This window comes from Oryctolagus cuniculus, chromosome 1 (genome assembly GCF_964237555.1).
Source record: "Oryctolagus cuniculus chromosome 1, mOryCun1.1, whole genome shotgun sequence".
Taxonomy (NCBI): domain Eukaryota; kingdom Metazoa; phylum Chordata; class Mammalia; order Lagomorpha; family Leporidae; genus Oryctolagus; species Oryctolagus cuniculus.
In genome coordinates this window covers 158,713,025-158,729,013 of record NC_091432.1, presented here as the reverse complement: position 1 = coordinate 158,729,013, position 15,989 = coordinate 158,713,025, and the positions used below count along the sequence as shown (strand labels likewise).

The window sequence follows — 15,989 nt, the reverse complement described above, 5'->3', positions numbered from 1 at the left end:
GCTGGCATCCCATATGGGTGCCAATTTGAGTCCCAGCTACTCCACTATAGATCCAGTTCTCTACTATGGCCCGGGAAAGCAGAAGATTGTCCAAGTGCTTGGGCACCTGCACCCATGTGGGAGACCCAGAGGAAGTTCCTGGCTCCTGGCTTTGGATCGGTGCAGCTCTGGCTATAATGGCCATCTGGGGAGTGAACCAGCAATGGAAGACTCTCTTAATCTCTGCCTCTGCCTCTCTTTAACTATGCCTTTTAAATAAATAAATACATCTTTAAAAAAATAGCAGTGGTGATAATGGGCATCCTTGTTTGCTTACAGATCTTCACGAGACTGCTTCCAGCTTATCACCATTCATTGATGCTGGCTGTGGAACCATGTGGGAGACCTGAACAGAGTTCAAGGATCCTGGCTTTGACCATAGAACTCTTCCAAAGAAGAGTTTGGTAAAGTGGAAGGATATAAAATCAACATACAAAAATCAATAGCCTTTGTATACACAGACAATATCATGGCTAGAAACAACTTTTGAGATTAGCTCCATTCACAATAGCTCCAAAAAGAATTAAATACCTTGGAATAAATTTAACCAAGGATGCCAAAGGTCTCTGTGGTGAGAATTACAAAACATTAAAGAAAGAAATAGAAGAAAACATTAAAAGTGAAAAATCTTCCAGGTTCATGGATTGGAAAAATCATCAAAATGCAACAAAGTGGATGCAATTGAAAACCATTATACTTAGTGAAATAAGCCAGTCCCAAAAAGGCAGATATCATATGTTTTCCCTGATCTGAGGTAACTAATAGAGTTACCTAAAATGTAATAGATTGGAGTGAAATTAACATTTTGAGATTCAATGATGGTTTAAAGCCCTTGCCTCTTTCTGTTGAGCAGTGGTGTTTTGTTTTTGTTTTTTTTTTTTTCTTCATACTATTTGTTGAACTCTTAGTTAGTGTAGGTTTAACAATATGATCATTAAGTAAACCTAAAACAGATATTTGTAAAAATTAAGAATGGGAATGTGAGAGGGAAGAGAAGGAAGGTTTGGAGCATGGGCAAGAGGGAAGCAGAGTGGAAAGTGTCACAATGTTCCTAAGTCTGTACATATGAAATACATGAAATTTGTATAACTTAAGAAAATTTAAAAAAAAAAAATAAAGAATGGACTCTGAAACTAAAAAAAAAAAAATGAAATCATGATATTTGCAACAAAATGGATAGAACTGGAGATCATCGTGCTAAATTAAATAACCCAGACCCAGAAGGACAAATATCACATGTTTTTTTCTCATTTATGGAAGTGAATATATACAGAGTATAAAATTTTTTTATTGAGGCCAGTATGGTGGCAAGTAGATTAAGCCCCAACCTGAGATGTTGGCATCCCATATTGGAGTGCTGATTCGAGTCCCAGCTGCACAACTTCCAATCCAGCTCCCTGCTAATGTACCTAGGAAATCAGTAAAAGATGGCCCAAGTACTTGAGACCCTAAAAACCATGTGGGAAGCCCAGATAGCGCTCCTTGCTCCTGTCTTTAGCCCGGCCCAGCCCTGGACACTGCAGTCATTTGGGCACTAAACCAATAGATGGAAGTGCTTCCTCTCTCTTTCCCTCTGGCTCACATGTTCATTCTCTCTCTCTCCTTCCCTCCCTTCCTCTACCTCTCCTTCTGCCTCTCCCCCCCTCCCGTTATCTCTCCCTCTTTCTCTGCCTCTGTTGCTCTCTCTCTCTCTCCATACCCAACTCTGCCTTTCAGATAAATAAATGAACCTTTAGAAAATCATGTTGATGGTATATCATTATAAATATTGCTTCATTGACCCATATCATGCACATGACAATATAGCATTTTCCCCATCATTATGAAGAATCCCATATATTGTAATATTAATATACCTGTTTCCAAGAAAAAATAGTATATATGTGTATCTAATATAATGCCTATATATGAAGTAGATGTGGCAAAATGTTAAAAATTATTAAATTTTAAAGCTAAAATAATAAACTTCAAAATCATAAAAATACAAAACTATCTATGGCTTTTACCATGTATAACTACACATGGCTTTATTGCCTACTGTATTTATTTAGCTCCAACTGTAAAAGAATTATTTTAATTTACCATGAGATTTTCTCCTAAAAATAAAAAACAAAAAACTAAGTTCAATGCAGCTGGGCATAGTGCCTAGCATGTAATAGAAAATACTTTTGAATGAGCTCCAGTAATTGTAATAAATTATTATTTAGCAGTGTTTTAACTTTCAAAGCCTTTTTCCATTTTCACGCTTCACCTATCTCAGATTCAAAGGTGGGTAATCTCAAAGACTGTACCTGGCAGACCTTTGTGAAAGCCCAAAAGGGCTGTTTCAGTAGCAGCACTCTGGTGAATATTAAGAGCTGCAATTTCAGATACCCACGTAGGGAGGAGGCTCAAGTGTGTCCATTATTTAGGCAGGGAAATGAATTGGACTTTCTGGACAAAGCTCGAGTCCTCAAAGCTACCGAATGCCCCAAAGAAACCACTGCTCCCCTAAATAAAAATATAAATGGATTAGTACAGCCAATGACAAGTTAGCAAGTAACCTGAAACAGGCTGTGCAGGACACAAGTCACCAAAAGAATCCCAAGATACCCTTGTCAACTTTGGATACCAACCACGAACTGGCATCAGAAAAATCAACAGCATTACCTAGCCATGATTACACCACCTCCTCTCCTTTTTACAGCCCCAGAACACTCAGTCCCATGTATTAAGTCATCTTGTCTCACCAGCCATAGTCAATAGGTCTAGGGATGGATACGTGACTCAAAATAGTTTGCTAATATCCATTAGGGTATGACAAAACAGATATCTGAGTGTTTTTTTCTTTCTAAAGCTTTTGGCTGCCAAGAATCTAAATATCTTATTAGGTTTGAGGAATTTCCCATCTTATATGACCGGGAAGGAAATATATCCCTCTATGAACTTGAAAGTACCTAATAATTGCTTTCTAAGCCTCCCTTGCAGCACAGGAACTGGCACATGACCTAGTCTTGACCTATCAGAAATATCTGCTCTGGAATTAGAACTTGATGGCCCACAGTTATAGGGACACTGGAGAATTGGATTTCAGGGGAACTGAAGTAGATAGCAATGGAAGTCACAACAGCAGAGTCTAGTCCTAGTGTCAGTGGTATGAGCTGGGGGAGCTCAATACTCAGCAGGATAAATATCTTCGTAGAACATCTGTGTGTTCTCGGCTGTGGTTCTAGTTAAGTTGTCCCCTTTGTTTCCTGCAAAGGAAATTTCCCCAGCCTTCTCAACAATTCTGTGAGCTTTCTTGTATCTTCCAGTAAGTTCCTTTTTTGCTCAATTAGTCATGATGGTTTCTGTTGTTTACAACTGAAAAGAGTAATACACAGAATTCGAGTCAGTTCACTGCTAGCACCAGACCAGAAGAGAAAGAAAACTGTGCAGCTGAATGTTTCATTTGAAAATGGCCCCAATAGGCCATGGCAACCTGCAGATGCTCTAAGAAAAGCAGACACTGAACACAATGAAATTCTGGAAAGAGAGAGAGAGAGAGTCCTGACCCTGACTGAATACTTCTACGATTCCGTCTTGTATGAACAGGCCATGCTTCATCACCTACCTGTTTGTTGCCTTGAAATTCCCTATTATATCCTTAAAATGAACCCTTCATATTTTAAAACTTAATTTATTTTAGAAAAAGTTGTATTCTTTTCAAATAAATGCATCCTGATTAAGACAGCCAAATAAGTACAAAACCTTAATTATCTGAAATTTGCAAAACAACATGACTGGGACAGAGGGTGACTTAGGAAACAAACCATCAGAGGATCCTTTTTCCCTCTCTATTCATTTGGTGATGGTTGCGAAAAACATTATGTGTTGAAGCTTATTAAATAGTATATTAGCCTGCTGTTTGTTACTTTAACTAAATTGCCTGAGAGTGGCTTCTTTGGGAAAGAAAAGGTTGATTTCAACTTACAGTTTGGGAAGTTACAGTTCAGGATGCGGTATCTATGTAGGCTGTTCACAAAAGGTAGAGAGGATCTATCACATGGTGAGGCAGGAAAGGGAGAGAGAGAACCTAGGCCAGAATTGAGCTCAAATACTTAAATGTCTAATGAGAACCAACCTCCAAAGGCATATCCCTAATGACCCAAAGGCCTCCTACCAGCCCTACCTCCTATCTACCACAGTTAGATTAAGTCTCCACCCTTAGTCCAACAACCCTTAACGTTAAGACATCAGTATAAACAGCTACATGAGTCTGGGGAGACACATCCTCTGTGCCCATACAAATAGTATGTTATGTGTACTGCTTAGTGAACGTGAAAACTGTCAGATCATGTCCACAAACTGCCCAATCTGGTTTTCACTCCCAACACCAATTCTGACATCAAATGTATAGGCTTTTTTCCCCACACATAACCAATTGTCTAATTATTTAGACATTTGACTGGGTATCCTACAATTCAATTCCACTCTGACATTATGCAAAGTCAGGACAGACCCCACAGGTTAAGGGCTCAGTCCTAGAGGACCATGCCCACTTGAGATGCAAATTGCAAGTCCAGACGAGACTGACACATACTCCTGATCAACTGCCTCCAAATCAGGGTTCCCATGACACTGCCCTCAGGTCTGATAATTTGAGAATAGCCCACAAAACTCAGAGAAACATTTTATTTAATACTTATCTGTATTTTAAATAAATTTTTTAGATTCACTTGTTTATTTGAAAAGCAGAGTTACAGAGAAAAAGAAAGATCATCCATAAACTGATTCACTCCCTAAACGGCTGCAACAGCCGAGTCTGGGTCAGACCAAAGCCAGAAGCCTGGAACTCCTTTCACGTCTCTCATATGGATATAGAAGCCCAAATATTAGGGCCATCTTCTACTGTTTTCCCAGATACATTAGTGGGGAGCTGGATCAGAAGTGGAGCAACCAAGACTCAAACTCACACCCATATGGGATCTCACTGGGATTGTGGGTAGTGGCTTAACCACTATCCATGACACCAACACCCCCACACACAATGTTTATCTAGTTTTCAAACAAAATACAACTCAAAGTCAAACAGAGGAGATGCACTGGGAAAGGTATGGGGCAGAGCTTGCTGAGTTTCATGCCATCTCTGGGCTCACTACCCTCTCAACACCTTCAGCAATTTGGTGTTGCTTCATCTTCACCCCAGAAGCTCTCTTAACTCCACTGTTATGGAGTCTCTGTTATAGAACACCCCCAAAGCGTACCTTGCTATCCATCCCAGGGGAAGCCAAGGCAATAAACATTCCTCCCTCCTTACTTAAGTCACAAATGAGGGCTATGAGTTCAGCGTCTTGGATCAAGATATCAGGTGGCAATGCTTCCATTTCCGAAGTTTCCTGGTGAGTTCCTACTGCCTTCTAATTTTTCTGCCCCAAGGGGCTATTTCATCTATGTTCCATACCTTGGGCCTATACGGAGACATAGATTAGGTCTAGACTGCTAGAATACACTTGTTAAATAACTTGTAAACAGTCATATGGAGACTTCATAGAGCAGTCTAGAGGCATGATGACTGAATGAAAACACTATAGTTTTAGAGTACCATTCCAGTAACCTCCCTTTTGCTCTTAAGTTGCAGCCCACAGTGAGGGATATACACAGCTATTGGCTGCCCAAGATTGAACTAGTCTGTCCCCTACAGTATATTGCAAGGCCATTATTGCTCTTAGATATATTAGTCAGATTTGGATGACAATGTCCAGATTTTTTGAAATATTTTCCACTGGCCACTTTATTTTTCCCAAATTTTGAATCAATAGACTCAGTTCCAATTCTTGCTTCTCAAGTACCAAGAGGTTGAAGAGAATCCTCAGCAGCTCTATGTGTGGGATCCTTACCCGTTCTACCACTAGGTGCGAGAATACCAACTATCTTACCTAGTTAGCACCCCTCTTGTGAGACAGCAGCCCTGTCTAGAGGCTGGAGCTCTGGCAGAATCTTTTGGAGCATTCGTATCAGGCAATAAAGCATGAGAATGCTTCCTTCATAGCCTTTGTCTAATTTTGTTTAGTGTTGACACCAGTGGCTCCACCACGAGTCCCTCTTTGTGATCAAGATCTTTTATGGAAAACACCACCGATCAATCATCCTGTTAGCTAGGTTATGTTTTTCCCTTGTTTCCAGATTGGATTTAGCCCAGATATCGATCTGGTCCAGTGTCCGGAACAAAGTGTTTAAAGAACAGGAATCAATGTCAACAACACTTTCAGCCACATTTGAGCTACGAAGACATTCTAGAAGGAGTAGTTCTCAGGCCAACTTTAACTAGAGCCCATGGTTAAACTGAAATTCATCATCTCAAAGTGCTAGGCCAGCATTATTTTGTTGCCTGAGAGGCAACAGGCACAAAGCTCAAAAGAGAAAACACCAAACAAAACCAACAATTTATAAGAAACTGCTTGCATTTGAAAAAAATAGTAACAGTTATAACCTAAAATAAGTGGGGCTTGAATATTTTCATTAAGTACAGTAAGAAAAATTAATTTAACATATGGTAAACTCAGATTTAAACAACTTTCAAAGTTAAGAAGCCAACCAAGGCATTTACGTTTTTTTTTCTTTTTTGTTTTTTTGAAAGGCAGAGTTAGATAGTGAGAGAGATAGACAGAGAGAAAGGTCTTCCTTCCTTTGGTTCACCCCCAAATGGCCACTACAGCCGGCAAGCTGTGCCAATCCAAAGCCAGGAGCCAGGTGCTTCCTCCTGGTCTCCCATGCGGGTGCAGGGCCCAAGTACTTGGGCCATCCTCCACTGCACTCCCGGTCCAGCAGAGAGCTGGACTGGAAGAGGAGTGACCAGCACAGAATCCGGCGCCCCAAACAGAACTAGAACCCGGGGTGCCAGCACCACAGGTGGAGGATTAGCAAGTGAGCCGTAGCGCCGGCAGACACTTACATTTTTAAAACTAATACCTAAATTACCCAGCCATCCCACTCCTCAGAATTTACCCAAAGGAAATTAAATTGGCAAACAAACAAGCTGTCTGAACATTAATGTTTATTGCAGCTCAATTCACAATAGCTAAGACATGGAACCAACCCAAATGCCCATCAACAGTAGACTGGATAAAGAAATTATGGGACATGTACTCTATAGAATACTATACAGCAGTCAAAAACAACGAAACTCGGTCATTTGCAACAAGATGGAGGAATTTGGAAAACATCATGCTGAGTGAATTAAGCCAGTCCCAAAGGGACAAATATCATATGTTCTCCCTGATCGGCGACAACTAACTGAGCACCAAAGGGGAAACTTGTTGAAGTGAAATGGACACTATGAGAAACAGTGACTTGATCAGCTCTTGTCCTGATGGTTGATGTACAATGTAATACTTTATCCATTTTAGTATTTTTTTTTGTTCTAGTACCATTGGTTGAACTCTGTAATTAACACACAATTATTATTAAGTGTTTAAATTTTAACTGAAAAGTGATCCCTGTTAGGAATTTGGAAAACATTATGCTGTGTGAAATAAGCCAATCCCAAAGGGACAAATACCACTTGTTCTCCCTGATAGGTGACAACTAACTGAGCACCAAAAAGGAAACCTGTTAAAGTGAAATGAACACTAGGAGAAACCGTGACTTGATCAGCGCTCGCCCTGACTGTTGATGAGCAACTTAATATGTTATCCCTCTTAGTATTTTTTTTTGTTTGTTCTACTTAATACTTTTGGTTGAATACTGTAATCAATACACAATTCTTCTTAAGTGCTGAAACTTAACTGAAAAGTGATCGCTGTTAAATTTAAGAGTGGGAATAAGAGAGGGAAGAGATGTGCAATTTGGGACATGCTCAAGCTGACTTACCTCAAACGGTGGAGTTAGAAACATACCAGGGTATTCCAATTCAATCCCATCAAGGTGGCATATACCAATGCCATCTCTCTAGTCCCAGTGATCAATTTTGTCGCTCCCCCTCTTCGTGGAGGAATGACACTAAACCCTGCCTAGGCTTCATATCCGGTCACGGCACCATTATGTCGCTCCCCCTCTTCATGGAGGAACGACACTGGACCCTGCGCTGTTCTTTTGTCTGTTCAGCCCTCCCCGGGTTTGCTGCTGGTTCTTCCCAGGTTGGCTACCGTCCCTCCACCTCCATGGAGGGGCGGGCCCCCTGCCACTTTCCCCACTTCCGCAGGGGAGCGGCACACCGCCGGCTGGCTCTCTCGGGGGCTGCACAGGTGTTCCTTCAGATAGATGTTCCCCTTAGATGTTCCTCGTGCATGTTGTCTCTCTCCTCCTTTATAGTCCTCTTCCACCAATCCCAACTCTGCTACCCACAAGCCGAGTACGCTGCTCTCCTCCTATCAGGAGCAGGTCCTACAGTTTATTGGTTGAACTGGAGGCAGCTGCGTAGAAGCTGTTTCTCCCTTCTCAGCGCCATATTGTGGGAGAGCAGATGTATAGAATAAGTCTTAATTCCAGTAACTTAGTCTAGTCCAAGTTGCTCCCCACAAATTTCTGTTCACAATTGATCATAATGATAAGACTAAGAACCAAAGGGATCACATAAACAAGAATAGTGTCTGCAAATACTAGCTGATAGAATCAAAAAGGGAGAGAACAATCCAACATGGGAAGTGAGATACACAGCAGACCCATAGAATGGCAGATGTCCTAAACAGCACTCTGGCCTCAGAATCAGCCCTTAAGGCATGCAGATCCGGCTGAAAAGCCCATGAGAGTATTTTAGGCATGGAAAGCCAAGACACTCTGGGGGAAAAAAAAAAAACTAAATGAAAGATCTCTGCGAGTGAGATCCCAGTGGAAAGAACAGGTCATCAAAGAAGGAGGTACCTTTCTCTGAAGGGAGGAGAGAACTTCCACTTTGACCATGGCCTTGTCTAAATATGATCAGAGTCAGTGAACTCAGGGGGCTTCCATAGCCTTGGCAGCTCATGACAAGAGCCTAGGGTGATTACTGAAGCCATACACAAGAGTGTCAATTTGTTAAGTCAACAACAGGAGTCACTGTGCACTTACTCCCCATGTAGGATCTCTGTCCTTAATGTGCTGTACATTGAGATTTAATGCTATAACTAGTACTCAAACAGTATTTTTCACTTTATGTTTCTGTGTGGGAGCAAACTGTTGAAATCTTTACTTAATGTATGCTAAACTGATCTTCTGTATATAAAGAGAATCGAAAATGAATCTTGATGTGAATGGAAGGGGAGAGGGAGTGGGAAAGGGGAGGGTTGCGGTAGGAGGGACGTTATGGGGGGGAAGCCATTGTAATCCATAAGCTGTACTTTGGAAATTTATATTCATTAAATAAAAGTTAAAAAAAAACAATAAAAAAAATAATAATACCTAATCTTTTGAAGTTTCAAGGTCTCCTAAGAAGTAACAATATTATTTAATCACTGTAAGGGTGAAATACTTGAGCAAGGCATTCCATGCATAATGCACAAAAATTTTAGATATGCCAATGTTTCCAACTGTATGTTGTCAGGAAAAGAATAGATTCTTACTCAACTTATGAAAGCAATCATATTACCACAAAAAGTAAAAATACTCATACCTAGCTTCAAATTTTGGAGAAATTAAACATAGGGGGAAAAAAGAAACATTGCCTTCTTTGTTTACAAAAGAATTTTTTTTTCAAATTGTTGTAAGTCATAGAAATTTCAGGAAAAGTTTACCTGAACATAGAACATGAAACATTTGTATGCAGAACCAATGGGAGGTCATGCTGGGAAGAATCACTGTGTTCCTAAATCTGTATACGTGATATGCATGAAATTTGCATGCCTTAAATAAAATTTTAAAAGAACCAATAATATTGTAACTGAAAGATATAGAAATTAGCAAATTTCATTAATTTACTCAGTCTCAAGTAATAATTCTTGCTTGTTCTTCAGTAGCAATTTTTGGACTTCATCTGGTTTTTTCCCCCAGAATTCTGGAACTTTTTAATTTGGTCCATTCATCTTTAACTTTTTTTTATTTAATAAATATAAATTTTGAAAGTACAACTTTTGGATTATAGTGGCTTTTCCCCCCCATAACCTCCCTCCCACCCACAACCATCCCATCTCCCACTCCTTCTCCCATCCCATTCACATCAAGATTCATTTTCAATTATCTTTATATACAGAAGATCAACTTAGTATATAGTAAGTAAAGATTTCAACAGTTTGCACCCACACAAAAACACAAAGTATAAAGTACTGTTTGAGTACTAGTTATACTGTTAATTCACATAGTACAACACATTAAGGACAGAGATCCTACATGGGGAGTAAGTGCACAGTGACTCCTTTTGTTGATTTAATAGTTGACACTCTTGTTTATGGCGTCAGTAATCACCCTAAGCTCTTGTCATGCCAAGGCTATGAAAGCCACTTGAGTTCGCCAACTCCAATCTTATTTAGACAAGGTCATAGTCAAAGTGGAAGTTCTCTCCTCCCTTCAGAGAAAGGTACCTCCTTCTTTGATGACCTGTTCTTTCCACTGGGATCTCACTTTTTCCTTTTTTTTTTTTTTTTTTTTTTTTTTTTGCCAGTGTCTTGGCTTTCCATGCCTAAAATACTCTCATGGGCTTTTTAGCCAGATGAGAATGCCTTAAGGGCTGATTCTGAGGCCAGAGTGCTATTTAGGACATCTGCCATTCTATGAGTTGGCTGTGTATCCCTCTTCCCATGTTGGATTATTCTCTCCTTTTTAATTCTATCAGTTAGTATTAGCAGACACTAGTCTTGTTTATGTGATCCCTTTGACACTTAATCCTATCATTATGATCAAATGTGAATTGAAACTGATCACTTTGACTAGTGAGATGGCATTGATACATGCCACCTTGATGGGATTGAATTGGAATCCCCTGGCAGATTTCTAACTCTACCATTTAGGGCAAGTCCAACTGAGCATGTGCAAACTGTACATCTCCTCCCTCTCTTATTCCCACTCTTATATTTAACAGGGATCACTTTTCAGTTAAATATAAACACCTAAGAATAATTGTGTGTTAATTAAAGAGTTCAACCAATGGGATTAAGTAGAACAAAAAAATACTAAAGAATAAAGTATTAAGTTGTTCTTTGACAGTCAGGAACAAGTTAATACTTTATTCTTTTTAGTATTTTTTTGGTCCATTCATCTTAAACTGTCAGATATCTATGTTTGAGAATGTTTCAAGAATATGAATCTGATTGTAACTATTTTCAGAAAAAAGAACCATGGATGACAAAAAACTTAAAAATGGCCGTTGTCTGACAACTCAGCAAGCAGGAAGGACAGTCATGATCACAGCATACAGTACTGTAGGAAGTACCTGTGAGCTGCTACAAAACTTCCGTCAGCAATGGATCTAAACAAATAGAAATTTTAGCATCACTTCACAACTTGATGATGCTTTCACACAATGTAAAAGAAAAAGGTTAATAATTAGCTATCATTTCTACAAGATGAGTGATTTACCCTTGACCATCTCCAGGGGCCCAGATAGAATTCACAAAGCCAAAATTTTTAATTTAGAACTTCAATTCTGAGACAGCCTGAAAAAAAAATGCCAAAAGCTTTAAACATTTGGTCAAGGTAAGATCCCTGATCAAATTAGTGTTTCATTTAATCACAATGATTAAACCAATTATAGACCAGATTTTATAATAATTTTAAATGATCACTAAAATAGTTTCAAAATATATAGATATCTGTAAAGATTTTTAACTTTCAGGAGGGCTCAGTTTTTCCCAAACATTCAAAGCCTAATAAAGACAGCAGAGAAAACAAGAGACTACCTTGACAAAACTCAAAATCTGTGTTTTCTTGGCCAGATACCAAGAGGTAAAGCTACTAGTAAAGAATCCACTCATCAGCCAGTGCCGTGGCTCACTAGGCTAATCCTCCGCCTGTGGTGCCAGCACCCCAGGTTCTAGTCCCTGTCCGGGTGGCAGATTCTGTCCCGGTTGCCCCTCTTCCAGTCCAGCTCTCTGCTGTGGCCCAGGAGGGCAGTGGAGGATGGCCCAGGTGCTTAGGCCCTGCACCCGCATGGGAGACCAGGAGGAAGCACCTGGCTCCTAGCTTCGGATCAGCATATCAGCATAGTGTGGCGGCCACAATGCACCAGTTGTTGCGGCCACTTGTGGGGGGTGAACCAATGGAAAAAGAAAGACCTTTCTCTCTGTCTCTCTCTCACTAACTCTGCTTGACAAAAAAAAAAAAAAAAGAATCCACTTATCTTGTCACTTGGCTTTTACTATATGCATATTCAGTACTAGAGTCAGAACCAGGGAAGAAAACAGCATGCAGGAGTTGACTGTTAAAGAACAGTTGCAAATTAAATGCAAAAATTAAATGTAAAAGGGAAAAACTACAGTCCAGAAGATGGTTGAAAATTTGTAGAAAACATATTTCAAAGTTTCTTGAAAACTTTTTTTTTTCTTACTAACAGAAAAATCTTGTTTTAACGTAAGGGACCTGGGGCCAGCGCTATGGCATAATGGGTAAAGCCGCTGCCTGCCATGCTGACATCCCACAAGGGCACCGGTTTGAGTCCCGGCTGCTCCACTTCAGATCCAGCTTTCTGCTATAGCCTTGGAAAACAGTATAAGATGGCCCAAATCCTTCAGCCCCTGCACCCACATGGGAGACCTGGAAGAGGCTCCTGGCTCCTGGCTTCAGATCGGCACAGCTCTGGCCTATGTGGCCAACTGGGGAGTGAACCAGTGGATGGAAGACTCTCTTCTCTGTCTCTCCTTCTCTCTATATATAACTGTGACTTCAAATAAAATAAATAATTATTTTAAAAAGCATAAGGGGGCAAATTAATTTTAATGCTCATTTTAAAAATATGTAATTTTTAAAATTTTAGTCAACTTTGTCACAAAGTTTTTCTTATGAAGTTTTTTAGAAGATTTATTTATTTATTTATTTGAAAATCAGAGTTACAGAGAAAGAGAGACAGGGAGAGGTCTTCCATCTACTGGTTCACTCCCCAAATGTCAACAACAACCATGGGTGGACCAGGCCAAAGCCAGGAGCTTCTCCCACATGGGAGGCAGGGGCCCAAACACTTGGGCCATCTTCCACTGCTTTCCCAAGCGCATTAGCAGGGAGCTGGATTGCAAGTGGAGCAGCCAGGACTCGAACTGGTGCCTATATGGAATCCCAGGCAAAGGCTTAACTCACTGAGCCACAGCAATGGCCCCTTTTAGAAGAAGAATTCTGGGGATAGGAGCAGGGGAGGGTCATTTGGCCTAGCCATTAAGACTAAGATGCCCACATCGATTCAAGCCCCAGCTCCATTTGCTAATCCAGATTCCTCCTGTGCCCTGGATGGTGGCAGTGTTCTCTCTGGACCCATGTGAGAGACCTGGACTGAGTGCCTGGCTCCTGGCTTCACGCTCACTCAGCCCAGTGTTGGCTGTCGCAGGTGTATGGGGATTAAGCCAGTGGATGGAAGATCTCTTTCTTTCTCTCTCTCCCCCTCTTCCTCTCCCCCTTTCTCCCCCTCCTACTCTCTCTCCCCTTCTCTCCCCCTCTTTCTCTCCCTCTCTCTCTCTCCCTATCCCTCTCCCTCTCCCCCTCTTTCCTCTCTCTCTCTCCCTTTCAAAAGAATATATATGTGCATGTGTAAACATATTTCATCTCTCTATTAAATATGGCAAGTTGTGTCATTTATCATTTTTCTTTTCCTGCCTTAACTTCCAGAAAGCTCACAGCTAAGCAAACATGTTGGTGACAGAACTATGCTACCTATCTGGACTGTTGTGTATTTTTCTTGCTTAGACTAAACTTTTTTTTATTCTTTTTAACTTTTATTTAGTAAATATAAATTTCCAAAGTACAGTTTATGGATTACAATGGCTTCCCCCCAATAACTTCCCTCCCACTCGCACCCCTCCCATCTCCTGCTCCCTCTCCCATTCCATTCACATCAAGATTCATTTTCAATTATCCTTATATACAGAAGATCAATTCAGTATATATTAAGTAAAGATTTCATCTGTTTGCACCCACACAGAAACACGAAGTGTAAAATACTGTTTCGGTACTAGTTATAGCATTACTTCACATTGGACAACACATTAAGGACAGATCCCACATGAGGAGTAAGTACACAGTGATTCCTTTTGTTGACTTAACAATTTGACACTCTTGTTTATGGCATCAGTAATCTCCCTAGGCTCTAGTCATGAGTTGCCAAGGCTATGGAAGCCTCTTTTTTTTATTTTATTTAATGAACATAAATTTCCAAAGTACAGCTTATGGATTACAATAGCTTCCCCCCACCCCATAACTTCCCTCCCACCCACAACACTCCCCTCTCCCACTCACTCTCCCCTTCCATTCACATCAAGATTAATTTTCAATTATCTTTAAATACAGAAGATCAATTTAGCATATATTAAGTAAAGATTTCAACAGTTTGCACCCACACAGAAACACAAAGTATAAAATACTATTTGAGTACTAGTTATAGCATTAATTAAACACCTAAGAGTAATTGTGTATTAATTACAGAGTTCAACCAATAGTTTTAAGTAGAACATAAAAAATACTAAAAGGGTAAAGTATTAAGTTCTTTTTTTTCTTTTTTTTGTTTGTTATATAGTTATTTTTTTATTTAATAAATGTGAATTTACAAAGTGCAACTTTTGTATTGTTGTGGCTTCCCCCCCCACAACCTCCCTCCCTCCCGTGGCCCTCCCCTCTCCCACTCCCTCTCCCATCCCGCCCTTCATCAAGTTTCATTTTCAATTACCTTCATATACTGAAGATCAACTTAGTATATACTAAGCAAGGATTTCAACAGGCTGTACTCACACAATCACACAAGGTATAGGGTATTGTTCGACTAGTAGTGTTGTTTTTAAGTTTCATAGTAGAACACATTAAGGACAGAGATCCTACATGGGGAGCATGTACCAAGTGACTCCCATTGTTGATTTAACAATTGGCACTCTTATTTATGACGTCAGCAATCATCCGAGACTCTTGCTATGAGCTGTCTAGGCTATGGAAGCCCCTTGAGTTCACTGATTCTGAACTTGTTTAGTCAAGGCCGTATCACAGTGGAGGTTCCTTCCTCCCTTCAGAGAAAGGCGCCTCTCTGCTTGATGGCCTGTTCCTTCTGCTGGGGTCTTGTTCACCAGGATCTTTCATTTAGATTGTTTTTTGCCACCGTGTCATGGCTTTCCATGCCTGTGAGACTCTCAAGGACCTTTTAGCCAGATCTGAATGTCCCAAGGGTTGATTCTGAGGCAGGAGTGCTGCCATTCTATGAGTCTGCTGTGTGTTATGGAAGCCTCTTGAGTTCGCCGATTTCAATCTTATTCAGACAGGGTCATAGTCAAGGTGGAAGTTCTCTCGTCCCTTCAGAGAAAGGTACCTCCTTCTTTGATCGCCCTGTTCTTGCCACTGGGATCTCACAGAGATCTTTCATTTAGGTCTTTTTTTTTTTTTTTTCCAGAGTGTCTTGGTTTTCCATGCCTAAAATACTCTCACGGGCTCTTCAGCCAGATTCAACTGCCTTAAGGGGCTGATTCTGAGACCAGAGTGCTGTTAGGACATCTGCCATTCTATGAGTCTGCTGTGTATCCCACTTCCCATGTTGGATTGTTCTCTCCTTTTTAATTCTATCAGTTAGTATTATCAGACACTAGTCTTGTTTGTGTGATCCCTTTGACTCTTAGACCTATCAGTGTGATCAATTGTGAACTGAAATTGATCACTTGGACTAGTGAGATGGCATTGGTACATGCAACCTTGATGGGATTGTATTGGAATCCCCTGGCAGATTTCTAACTCCACCATTTGGGTCAAGTCAGCTTGAGCATGTCCCAAATTGTACATCTCCTCCCTCTCTTATTCCCACTCTTATATTTAACAGGGATCACTTTTCAGTTAAATTTAAACACCTAAGAATAATTGTGTGTTAATTACAGAGTTCAACCAATAGTACTAACCTTTAGTTGTCTAAT

The 15,989-nt window shown here is 40.3% G+C and overlaps 1 long non-coding RNA gene across 6 annotated transcripts in view; it reads right to left on the bottom strand.

Annotated features, from left to right (window-relative positions):
• Window positions 1-15,182, bottom strand: part of LOC103348247 (uncharacterized) — a 109,350-nt gene extending 94,168 nt beyond the window's left edge. For 2 of the 6 annotated variants that reach the window (XR_011379538.1, XR_011379536.1), the window contains exon 1: window positions 14,833-15,174. This is a non-coding gene — a long non-coding RNA (uncharacterized lncRNA). Of the gene's footprint in view, window positions 1-14,770 lie in introns of all 6 variants that reach the window. The other 4 variants (XR_011379539.1, XR_011379535.1, XR_011379537.1 and 1 more) reach the window with 4 other exon arrangements.
• Window positions 15,183-15,989: the final 807 nt, after the last annotated feature.